The sequence below is a fragment of the Octopus bimaculoides genome, chromosome 9 (assembly GCF_046866305.1).
Source record: "Octopus bimaculoides isolate indiv1 chromosome 9, ASM4686630v1, whole genome shotgun sequence".
NCBI lineage: Eukaryota > Metazoa > Mollusca > Cephalopoda > Octopoda > Octopodidae > Octopus > Octopus bimaculoides.
In genome coordinates this window covers 88,851,831-88,864,330 of record NC_142936.1, presented here as the reverse complement: position 1 = coordinate 88,864,330, position 12,500 = coordinate 88,851,831, and the positions used below count along the sequence as shown (strand labels likewise).

At 45.7% G+C, this 12,500-nt stretch overlaps 1 non-coding gene across 1 annotated transcript in view; it reads right to left on the bottom strand.

Annotated features, from left to right (window-relative positions):
- LOC106875243 (uncharacterized) overlaps positions 1-12,500 on the bottom strand; it is a 692,073-nt gene that overhangs the window by 360,285 nt on the left and 319,288 nt on the right. Inside the window, exon 3 of the transcript XR_016243243.1 lies at positions 10,831-11,068. This is a non-coding gene — a transcript (uncharacterized LOC106875243). The remainder of the gene's footprint in view (positions 1-10,830; positions 11,069-12,500) is intronic.

Genomic DNA, 12,500 nt, shown 5'->3' with positions numbered 1-12,500 from the left:
CATTCCTGTTTTTTTTTTCGCCCAATTATCATTGTTATTGCTTGATATTTCATGGCCCAGAGACGAGATAAGATGTCACGCCAAAACTTAGGACCGTTCGTAATTTTTAAACGATATTGAAACTTAAGAGCACACAAAAGGTATCGCGCAGATTTTGAGAAACATTGCTAGTGTGAATGTATACCCACAAATAAATACATGCATATGTGTTTACACCTACACGTGTAATAAAGCGTGGTTTACGTAGCCGCGTTCACACAGATTCATGTATATGTATATACACACAAATGCACAAACACACACACACACACACACATACACACACACACAGACACACACATATCTGCACACAGACCCACACATATATGCACATATATATATATATATATATACAATTTCTTCAAAATTACATATATATATATATATATATATATATATATATATATATATATATATATATATATATATATATATATATATATATATATATATATGTACATACATACATTTATATATGAATATATACATACATATATGTATATATACACATATTTATATATGTGTGTGCGTATGTGTGTATATATATATACATATACATTTATATATATATATATATGTGTGTGTCATCATCATCATCATTTAACGTCCGCCTTCCATGCTAGCATGGGTTGGACGATTTGACTGAAGACTGGTGAAACCGGATGGCAACACTAGGCTCCAATCTAATTTGGCAGAGTTTCTACAGCTGGATGCCCTTCCTAACGCCAACCACTCGGAGAGTGTAGTGGGTGCTTTTACGTGTAACCCGCACGAAAACGGCCACGCTCGAAATGGTGTCTTTTATGTACCACCCGCACAAGAGCCAGTCCAGGGGCACCGGCAACGATCTCGCTCGAAAAACCTCATGTGTCACTCGCACAAGAGCCAGTCCATGGGCACTGGCAACGATCTCGCACGAAAGATATCATGTGTCGCCCGCACATGATCCAGTCCAGGGACACTGGCAACGATCCCGCTCGAAAGATTTCAAGTGTCGCCCGCACATGGGCCAGTCCGGGGGCACTGGCAAACGATCCCGCTCGAAAAAAAAAAGAAACAAGAAAAGAAAAGCCTCTTGTGTCACCCGCACAAGAGTCAGTCCAGGGGCACTGGCAACGATCCCGCTCGAAAGATTTCATGTGTCGCCCGCACATGGGCCAGTCCGGGGGCACTGGCAAACGATCCCGCTCGAAAAAAAAAAGAAAAGAAAAGCCTCATGTGTCACCCGCACAAGAGTCAGTCCAGGGGCACTGGCAACGATCCCGCTCGTAAGACCCCATGTGTCGCCCGCATACGAGCCAGCCCGGGGGCACCGGCAACGACCTCGCTCGAAAAACCTCATGTGTCACCCGCAAGCCGGCCCAGGGGCACCGGCAACGATCTCGCTCGAAAGATTTCATGTGTCGCACGCACATGAGCCAGTCCAGGGGAACTGGCATCGATCCCGCTCGAAAGATTTCATGTGTCTCCCGCACATGAGCCAGTCTATGGGCACTGGCAACGATCCCGCTCGAAACATTTCATGTGTCACCCGCACAAGAGCCAGTCCAGGGGCACTGGCAACGGTCTCGCTCGAAAGTTATCACGTGTCGCCCGCACACGAGCCAGTCCAGGGGCACTGGCAACGATCCCGCTCGAAAGATTTCATGTGTCGCCCGCACATGAGCCAGTCCAGGGGCACTGGCAACGATCCCGCTCGAAAGATTTCATGTGTCGCCCGCACATGAGCCAGTCCAGGGGCACTGGCAACGATCCCGCTCGAAAGATTTCATGTGTCGCCCGCACATGAGCCAGTCCGGGGGCACTGGCAAAACGATCCCGCTCGAAAGATATCATGTGTCGCCCGCACATGAGCCAGTCCAGGGGCACTGGCAACGATCCCGCTCGAAAGATTTCATGTGTCGCCTGCACATGAGCCAGTCCAGGGGCACTGGCAACGATCCCGCTCGAAACATTTCATGTGTCGCCCGCACATGAGCCTGTCCGGGAGCACTGGCAAAACGATCCCGCTCGAAAGATATCATGTGTCGCCCGCACATGAGCCAGTCCAGGGGCACTGGCAAACGATCCCGCTCGAAACATTTCATGTGTCAGCCGCACAAGAGCCAGTCCAGGGGCACTGGCAACGATCCCGCTCGATAGATTTCATGTGTCACCCGCACATGAGCCAGTCTAGCGGCACCGGCTGCGATCTCGCTCGAAAAAAACCTCATGTGTCACCCGCACAAGAGCCAGTCCAGGGGCACTGGCAACGATCCCGCTCGAAAGATTTCATGTGTCGCCCGCACATGAGCCAGTCCAGGGGCACTGGCAACGATCCCGCTCGAAAGATTTCATGTGTCGCCCGCACATGAGCCAGTCCGGGAGCACTGGCAAAACGATCCCGCTCGAAAGATATCATGTGTCGCCCGCACATGAGCCAGTCCAGGGGCACTGGCAACGATCCCGCTCGAAAGATTTCATGTGTCGCCCGCACATGAGCCAGTCCCGGGGCACTGGCAAACGATCCCACTCGAAACATTTCATGTGTCACCCGCACAAGAGCCAGTCCAGGGGCACTGGCAACGATCCCGCTCGATAGATTTCATGTGTCACCCGCACATGAGCCAGTCTAGCGGCACCGGCTGCGATCTCGCTCGAAAAAAACCTCATGTGTCACCCGCACAAGAGCCAGTCCAGGGGCACTGGCAACGATCTCGCACGAAAGATATCATGTGTCGCCCGCACATGAGCCAGTCCAGGGGCACTGGCAACGATCCCGCTCGAGACATTTCATGTGCCACCCGCACAAGAGCCATTCCAGGGGCACTGGCAACGAACTCGCTCGGAAGATATCATGTGTTGCCCGCACTATATATTCATATATATATATATATATATATATATATATATATATATATATATATATATATATATATATATATATATATACATACACTTATATGTATATATAAATATACATTCATATATGTGTGTGTGTATGTATATATATATATATATATATATATATATACACAAATACAGATAGAGACACACACACACTAGCTGGAAGCTAAATGGTTTACGAAAGATCTCTCGTTTCATCTTACCAATAGTCGAAATAATTATCCTGACGATCGGTGAGATGAAACGACAGATCTCTTGTAAATAATTTAGCTTTCAGCTAGATTAAAAAGAAAAATGATACCATGCTCTACATCGCTAAAAACTGGTGTTGAGTATTATAATTTTTGTTTCTTCGACATCTTTGGTGATTTCGATTATTTGTTCAAAAGAATAAACACCATTTTATGTATACAGACACATACACACACTTATGAACACTTATGCATGTTTATCAATACTCCTACGTACGTACATATGTATGTATATATATATATATATATATATATATATATATATATATATATATATATATATATATATATATATACATATAAACATATACATATATATTTGTGTATGTATATATATATATAAATATATATATATATATATATACATGCATACACACACACATGATTTTATCCTTAATCATAAAAAGAAGGATCTTTTCAGTGGCCAACATGTACTAAAAACCATATAGGTACGAATTGATATACATATATAATTATGTACATTTAATTATAATTAATGGTCGTGAGAAATAGCACCTACACGCGAGAAATAGACGTCACATGACTTCAGAACCACGTGGAGTGTAAAAGAATGATGTGCCTTTAAAGTCATTTGATGTCTATTTCTAGCTTGTAGGTGCTGTTTCTCACTACCATTATATCTACATAATTATATACATACATATACATATATACATACACCCCCACCCTCCCTCCTACCACCCATCTCTCCCCTCCCCCACCCTCCCTCCTACCACCCATCTCTCCCCTCCCCCACCTCCTGCTCCGACTCCTACTTCTTTGTACCTCTCTTCATACTTCTCTCCACTCCCACTTCTCTTCACCCCTACTCTTTCTCTCCTCTCTCTTACTCTCTCTCACTCTCTCTCACTCTCTTCTCTCGTACTCCCCCCTCCCCCCTCTCCCGTACTCCCCCCTCTCTCACTCTTACTCTCTACACTCTTACTCTCCTACTCTCTACACTCTTACTCTCTTACTCTCTCACCCTTACTCTCTCACCCTTACTCTCTCACTCTCTTCCCCTCTCTCTCACCCTCTTCCCCTCTCTCTCACTCTCTTTCTCTTCCTTTCTTCTTCCCCCCCATACCCCTCTTCCCTCTCTCTCACTCTCTTTCTCTTCCTCTCTTTCTCCCCCCATACCCACCTTCCCCTCTTTCTCCCCCCATACCCACCTTCCCCCTCTCTCAATCCCCCTTCCCTCTCTTATACCCACCCTCTCTCCTCTCTTCCTCTCCCCTCCCATACCCATCTTCCCCCTCTCCTACATCCACCTTCCCCTTCTCCCTCCTCGTCAACACCCCCTCATAAGCTCATCCCACCACACCCCAACTCACTCCTACTCTACCTTCCCACTCCACCCCATCCAATTCCTTACACCCACCACCCACCCCTACCCACATACCCCACCCTACCCACATACCCCTACCTCTACCCCACACTCCACCCATGTCTTCCCCACCTCCCAACACCCTCACATCACACCACACCAATACCCTTGCATCACACCACGCACACCACACCAATACCCTCGCATCACACCACGCACACACTACAACTGACCAACTACTTTCTTCCTTTCTCCCTTCCCCCATTTTCACACTACATACGTCAAGATCACCAGCAGTCTACCTCCCACACACAGCCCCTCGTTCCCGATCACCGTTTGTTATCTCCCCCTTTCTTAGCTCTCCTGAAATAAGAATTTCTAACTTCCGGTCAGTCATTGTTATGATCGGCCATTATTATGATTGACCGTTGACTGAACACTATTCAATTTTTTTTCTCCGTGTTTTTCTCCTTGTCTCCGTATTCTTTCTGTTGAAGAGCGTAGCTCGAAACGTCAAAGACTTTCCGTATTCCCGAGCGTCATACTAATATATACTTTTGTTATTTACACCACCTGTCCTCGTCTGTTGTTATTTTTTGTATATTCTCCCACATATAATACACGCTCACGTGGTCGCACCAGCTAATCCTGTCTCCTCTCATCACACACTACCAACTTTTGGATTCTACCTTCTTTCCTTCTGGATCTGGACTGTTTGATTCTGAACTTTATACCCTCCGGCTGCACCTCTCCTACCCACGGATTTACACTGGACCCATCTTCTGATTGGAAATCGCTTCAATATACCACGACGTCTAAAAAACTTTTGAACTTTTCCACTTTTGTAAACCTCCTTTATCATCCTTTTTTACCTTACTTTCCTTCACCTACCGTCTCTTCGTACTCTGGATGTTCCTAATCTGTCTTCTCTAATCTGCACCTATTACTTTGTATTCTTCTCCCTCCCTTTCTTTTCTCCTCTCCCTGTCACCCCATTTCTCCCTATTGTCCCATCTTCCTTTTTGCTTTGTTTTTTTCTCCCATCTCGCATATATTTTCTTCTCACAACCCCTTTTTCGTTTTTTCTCCTCATGCCTTTATTTTTTTTCCTCCACACCTGTTAAAAAAGTTTTTTTCCCCCCCTTTTTTTCTTTTTTTCCTTTTTTCCACGTCCAATTTTCTCATCACGCGTGTTTTTTTTCCACCACACCTTTTGTAATTCTCCTTCCCACGTCTAATTTTCTTTTCTCTCTCGTTCCATCATGCCTGACTACAAATCTTTCCAACTCACTCTCCACAACCGCCTAAAACTATACCTCCGCACACTTCCCTCTCTATACTTTCAACCTACTATACGACTCTCCTTACTCATATTCAAGAAGACTCGTTTCTCTAGTCATATTACGTTTCTCAGTCGCTGCTTACATCACCGCCTCATCCCTAAGGGTTTCCGCCTCCATTTCCACCCCACTCTCCACTCCTCTACCACCATTCTACCCATACTCCGCACCACATCCTACCGCCTTATGCGGGCCACCATTCGCTCCAATCTCTCTAAAATCCACACTATCGACCGCCTTCTTCCTCCAGCCTTTTCCATATTTTTCTCCTCTCTGTCACCCTCCCATGCTCACAATACATTGCGCTTTATCATTCAACTTAATCATCTCTTTCATGCATTTCTTACCGACACTAAGCTCCGCAAACTTCACTCACTCCTCCATTCCTCTACACCCGATGCCACTACCCCAACCCCTCCACCACCCTTCTACCTCCCTGATGTGCATTCCCCACCCACACCCAACCACCCTGCCTCTCCCACACACACTCCACCCCCTCCCTCCCAGCCCTCCACCATCCCGACCGCCCCTCCTAACCCTACTTCATCCCCTCCTACTTCTATTCCACCCACCCCTTCTCCACTTCAGCCTGTCGTTACCATTCCCCCAGATCTTCCTCTCTCTGAGGCGGAGCGCTCCGTCCTCAATAGGGGTCTGCGCTTCATCCCACTCACTCCATCCTGCAAGGAATTTCAAACCCGTGCTGATGTCCACAGCTTTGTGCGCCGCGTTAGGTTGGGTGCGCTTTTCCATAACACACCACCCGCACCCAACGAGGACTGCTTCACTGACCTGGGCCGACGACCATCCCAGTGGACGCCTGCTCCTGGCCAGTTCCAGGCAGTTGATCTTTTCGCGGGCGCCTGCCAACGCGCTGTGGGCCGGTTTAACTTTTCCAGGCGTCCATCTCGACTCAACATCTCCCCAGCCGAACTCTCGGCCCTTCGATCCCTCCGACGCCGCACGGACATCATCATAAAACCGGCTGATAAGGGTGGAGCCGTGGTAGTATGGCGCGCGGACCTCTACGAGGCCGAAGCTCTCCGTCAACTTCGAGATACCTCATTCTACCGCCCTCTGCCCTCCGACCCCACGCCCAGCTACCAACAGACTGTGTCCTCCACTATCCATGACCTCATCCTCTCCTCCCATCTCCCCGCCACCGCCTCCAACCTTATTGTTCGCACCCCACGCACCCCCACCATTTACTTCCTCCCCAAGATCCATAAACCGAACAACCCTGGCCGCCCCATCGTCTCCGCCTGCAACTGCCCCACCGAGCTTATCTCAAAATACCTAGACCGGGTCCTCGCCCCCCTAGTGGCTTCTCTCCCTTCCCACATTCATGACACTAACCACGCGCTTCGTCTATTCAACTCTTTCTCTTTCCCTCCCGGCCCTTCTAAGCTTCTCTTCACTCTAGACATCCAGAGCCTCTATACAGTGATCCCCCACGACGAGGGGCTGTGTGCCCTGAAGTTTTTTCTAGACCAACGCCCCAACCCACAACCCGACACCTCCACACTCATTCGTCTGGCCGAACTTGTCCTATCTCTCAACTGCTTCTCGTTCGCGGGAGATATCTACCAGCAGGTCTCGGGAGTGGCCATGGGGACGAGAATGGGCCCCAACTACGCGAACCTCTTCGTTGGTTATGTTGAGGCCCAAATATTCTCCAGTTTCACTGGTCCCACTCCCGAACTATACGGTCGGTATATCGACGACTGTATCGGTGCCACCTCTCTCTCCCGCGAACATCTTGACTCGTTCCTCTCTTTCGTTCAATCTTTCCATCCTGCCCTCCACTTCTCCTGTACTGTCTCTGACACCTCTGTCCCCTTTCTCGACATTTCGGTCAGCATCCTCCACTCCGCCCTTAGCACCTCCATCCACTACAAACACACAGACTCACACTCCTATCTCAACTTCTCCTCCTCCCACCCTAGACACACAAAACTTTCCATCCCCTATTCCCAATTCCTCCGTCTACGCAGACTTTGTAGCGACAGCCATGACTTTGAGACTCAGTCTCAACTCATGGCTCACCACTTTAGCCTGCGCGGATATCCACCCACCACCATCCACACCGCCCTTGCCAGAGCACGTTCTGTGGACCGTGCATCTGCTCTCTCCCCCCGAACCCGCCCTGCCGTTTCCCGCCTCCCTTTTCCCCTCACCTACCATCCCACCACCCTACCCCTCCAACGCTCCATTCTCCGAGCTTTTCGGCGCCTCCAGTCCGACCCCTCCACCTCCCACATCTTCCCTAATCGACCCCTCCCCTCCTTCAAACGAGCCCACAACCTACGGGACCTCTTGGTCCACAGCTTCTTCCCCAACCCAACCTCCCAACCTGGCTCTTTCCCCTGCTCCCGTCCACGCTGCCGCACTTGCCCTTACCTCTCCAACACCACCCTCCTCACCAGCACCCATCACCGACCCTATCGCATCACCGACTCCTTCACCTGCACGTCTACCAACATCATATATTGCCTCTCCTGCTCTCTCTGCCAATCCCTGTACATCGGACAAACGGGGCGGCGCCTGGCCGACCGATTCGCGGAACACCTCCGAGATATCAACGTCGGCAATGACACCCCGGTGTCACGCCACTTCCGTTCTGCCGGCCACTCCTTGCGGCAACACCTGTCGGTGTTTGGATTGTCCATGCACAGGGGCCATCCGGACTCCCGTTTGCGCCGTGAACAGGGGTTAATCTTCTATCTTCGCTCCTTTGCGCCACATGGGCTCAACTCCCCTCCACTCTTCATCTAACCCCCTCCTCCTGTCTCTCTCCCCCACCCTCCCTCCTACCACCCATCTCTCCCCTCCCCCACCCTCCCTCCTACCACCCATCTCTCCCCTCCCCCACCTCCTGCTCCGACTCCTACTTCTTTGTACCTCTCTTCATACTTCTCTCCACTCCCACTTCTCTTCACCCCTACTCTTTCTCTCCTCTCTCTTACTCTCTCTCACTCTCTCTCACTCTCTTCTCTCGTACTCCCCCCTCCCCCCTCTCCCGTACTCCCCCCTCTCTCACTCTTACTCTCTACACTCTTACTCTCCTACTCTCTACACTCTTACTCTCTTACTCTCTCACCCTTACTCTCTCACCCTTACTCTCTCACTCTCTTCCCCTCTCTCTCACCCTCTTCCCCTCTCTCTCACTCTCTTTCTCTTCCTTTCTTCTTCCCCCCCATACCCCTCTTCCCTCTCTCTCACTCTCTTTCTCTTCCTCTCTTTCTCCCCCCATACCCACCTTCCCCTCTTTCTCCCCCCATACCCACCTTCCCCCTCTCTCAATCCCCCTTCCCTCTCTTATACCCACCCTCTCTCCTCTCTTCCTCTCCCCTCCCATACCCATCTTCCCCCTCTCCTACATCCACCTTCCCCTTCTCCCTCCTCGTCAACACCCCCTCATAAGCTCATCCCACCACACCCCAACTCACTCCTACTCTACCTTCCCACTCCACCCCATCCAATTCCTTACACCCACCACCCACCCCTACCCACATACCCCACCCTACCCACATACCCCTACCTCTACCCCACACTCCACCCATGTCTTCCCCACCTCCCAACACCCTCACATCACACCACACCAATACCCTTGCATCACACCACGCACACCACACCAATACCCTCGCATCACACCACGCACACACTACAACTGACCAACTACTTTCTTCCTTTCTCCCTTCCCCCATTTTCACACTACATACGTCAAGATCACCAGCAGTCTACCTCCCACACACAGCCCCTCGTTCCCGATCACCGTTTGTTATCTCCCCCTTTCTTAGCTCTCCTGAAATAAGAATTTCTAACTTCCGGTCAGTCATTGTTATGATCGGCCATTATTATGATTGACCGTTGACTGAACACTATTCAATTTTTTTTCTCCGTGTTTTTCTCCTTGTCTCCGTATTCTTTCTGTTGAAGAGCGTAGCTCGAAACGTCAAAGACTTTCCGTATTCCCGAGCGTCATACTAATATATACTTTTGTTATTTACACCACCTGTCCTCGTCTGTTGTTATTTTTTGTATATTCTCCCATATATATATATATATATATATATATATATATATATATATATATATAAATATCTTCATTCATTTAACTATTAATTCCTATGCTAAAGAATACACGTGTGTTCACAATAAACGTAATTTGAAAGAAATAACCTGAAATTGGTATTTAATAATATGACCAAATATAGATATTTATAAGAAGAAAATTGAAATTATCTTATTGAAAATTATTTGAAAGATTGGATCAATACAAAATTAAATATGAGTGTAAGATTTGGAAACTTTTAATCAGTTTTTGAAATTTAAACCATGAAAAAATCCATTTCAATATTGAAGATTTAATCAAATATTATTTTATTAAAACTCCTTTGAGCCTTCGACGCCGAAAATGACAGCGTTTCGCATATATATTAAACTCATTCATATTCGCCATTTAACAGGTAGAATGTCAGAGCGCGTTCGTGTTGTTTACTGCACAGAATTTCCTTACTCTGAGTCACATAGCAATGGTAGTATAGATACAATACTAAAAAAAACTTTCGACCATCGAAATATTCTTCGCTAGTCATAATAATGAATTACACTCTTGCAACTCTTAGAGAGAGAGAGAAAGAGAGGGAGAGAGAGAGAGAGAGAGAGAGAGAGAGAGAGGGAGAGAAAGAGAGAGAGAGAAAGTGAGAGAGAGAGAGAGGGATTTATATGTGTTATATATATATATGTATATATATATATATTCATGTACATCAATATGTATATATATTTACATATATATACATATATGTAATATCATATGTATTATATAAATGATGAGTATATATATATATATATATATATATATATATATAGAGAGAGAGAGAGAGAGAGAGAGAGATAGAGAGAAAGATTGATTGATAGATAGGTATCTGTTGAATCTTTATACACAATTCTTAAATAAATGAATGAAGTAGGCTTTACTTACCAGGAAAAGGTTTTATTCGTCCATATACTCATGCGTATCCATCCGTAATTATAAACATCAATGTCGTAAAACATATCTCTGTGCATATACATATAGGTATATTTTAACAGATATACACATGTATTTATGTCTAAATAAATATGTGAGTTCCAATAATTTGTGTAATTCTGTTGACGTTCAAGATCTGTTCAATATTTTGGAGTTTTAACAATATTGTCGTTCAGGCTGCGCCAATACTCTGAAAACATAAAGATAAAGGGTTCTATTTAAAACTAGATAAATAAAGATATTGTATATTATATAAGAACGTATGTGTTTTGCCCAGAGAGATGTAAAAGCGAGGGGAAATCTGCAATCGAGGATATTAATGTATTCCAGTTTGTTAAGAATAAGGGAAGAATCAGAATAAAATAGAAATGTGTGAGGTAGAACGAACATTCTCGTTTGAAACTGCTAATGGAGATTACCTATAACTGTTTTTCATTTAACCATAGTTTAAGAAGTACAGTTGACTCTAGTGTGGGTTTGAATTCAAATTCTAAAAAGTCAAAACAAAAACGACAAGAGGACAGTTTTTCCAAACCGTTTTGCCAATCAACGAAGAAAAAGAAAGCAAAATGTGAAGCAGGTGGCGGATAAGGAGGAGAAAGAGGAAATACTAAAGATGATGACGATGGTGATGTTGGTGGTGATTGTGGTGGGAGATGGTGATGCTGCTGCTGCTGCTGATGATGATGATGGTGATGGTGATGGATAGTCAATTAAGCTCCAGCAGCTAATGTTAGTACTGTGTTGAATAACCTCAGTTAAGTGGCCGCACAGAAATCCAATTATTTACGAAGAAAATTGAAACGAAGAACAGAAAATATGAACCATAAACTAAACAACCTATAAACAATGCTTTTGTCTTTGTAAATTGTAATTTTGTTTAAATATCTTTAAATACGGATTGTGTGGGGACAAAAAGTTTCTGTCAAGTTGATGTGATGTAGTGAAAAGCGTTACTTTACATCATTAAGATATCTAGGTAGCCATTTGTATCACGAAAAACAGCTGCGTTTTCTTTCGAATTTGTAAGGTCATCAGATGATACAAGTGACAAATACGAGATGTGAGACTCATAGCAAAGCATGTTCTGTTGTTAAGTTCTGCTTCAGAATAATGCATTTTGCTGTAATATAACACCAATTCTATTTTTTTGTCTATTCTTTTTCTTGCTGAATTACGCGCCATGGGGCTTTGAGAGATTTTAATTGGTCATCGTCTCCGTCATGAAACATTGGAACTATATTATCTCCAATGCCGCGTAATCGCTACATTATTTGCACAATGTGGAGAATATGACACTAGCATTGTCCAAATGAACTTAACATTAAATTCAAAATTCGCCCAAAGTTCCCTTCGTACTTCTGGCACACAATGCATAAATATACTGCAACCCAATTACTTTTCCCCAACAAGCTTTACTCCATCTATCACTAGAAGAAAGAAATTCGATAACTTTTAAACGATATCTGAAACAATTTCTTCTGGAGATATCAGACAAATCTCCAGTACCTGGATAGATGTTACTCAACAGCTCACTATTTGAATGGGCCATGAATAGGCCCTGATACCACAAAACTCAACTTTAAAATGACTTGACAGAATCTATCAGGTGATACTATGAA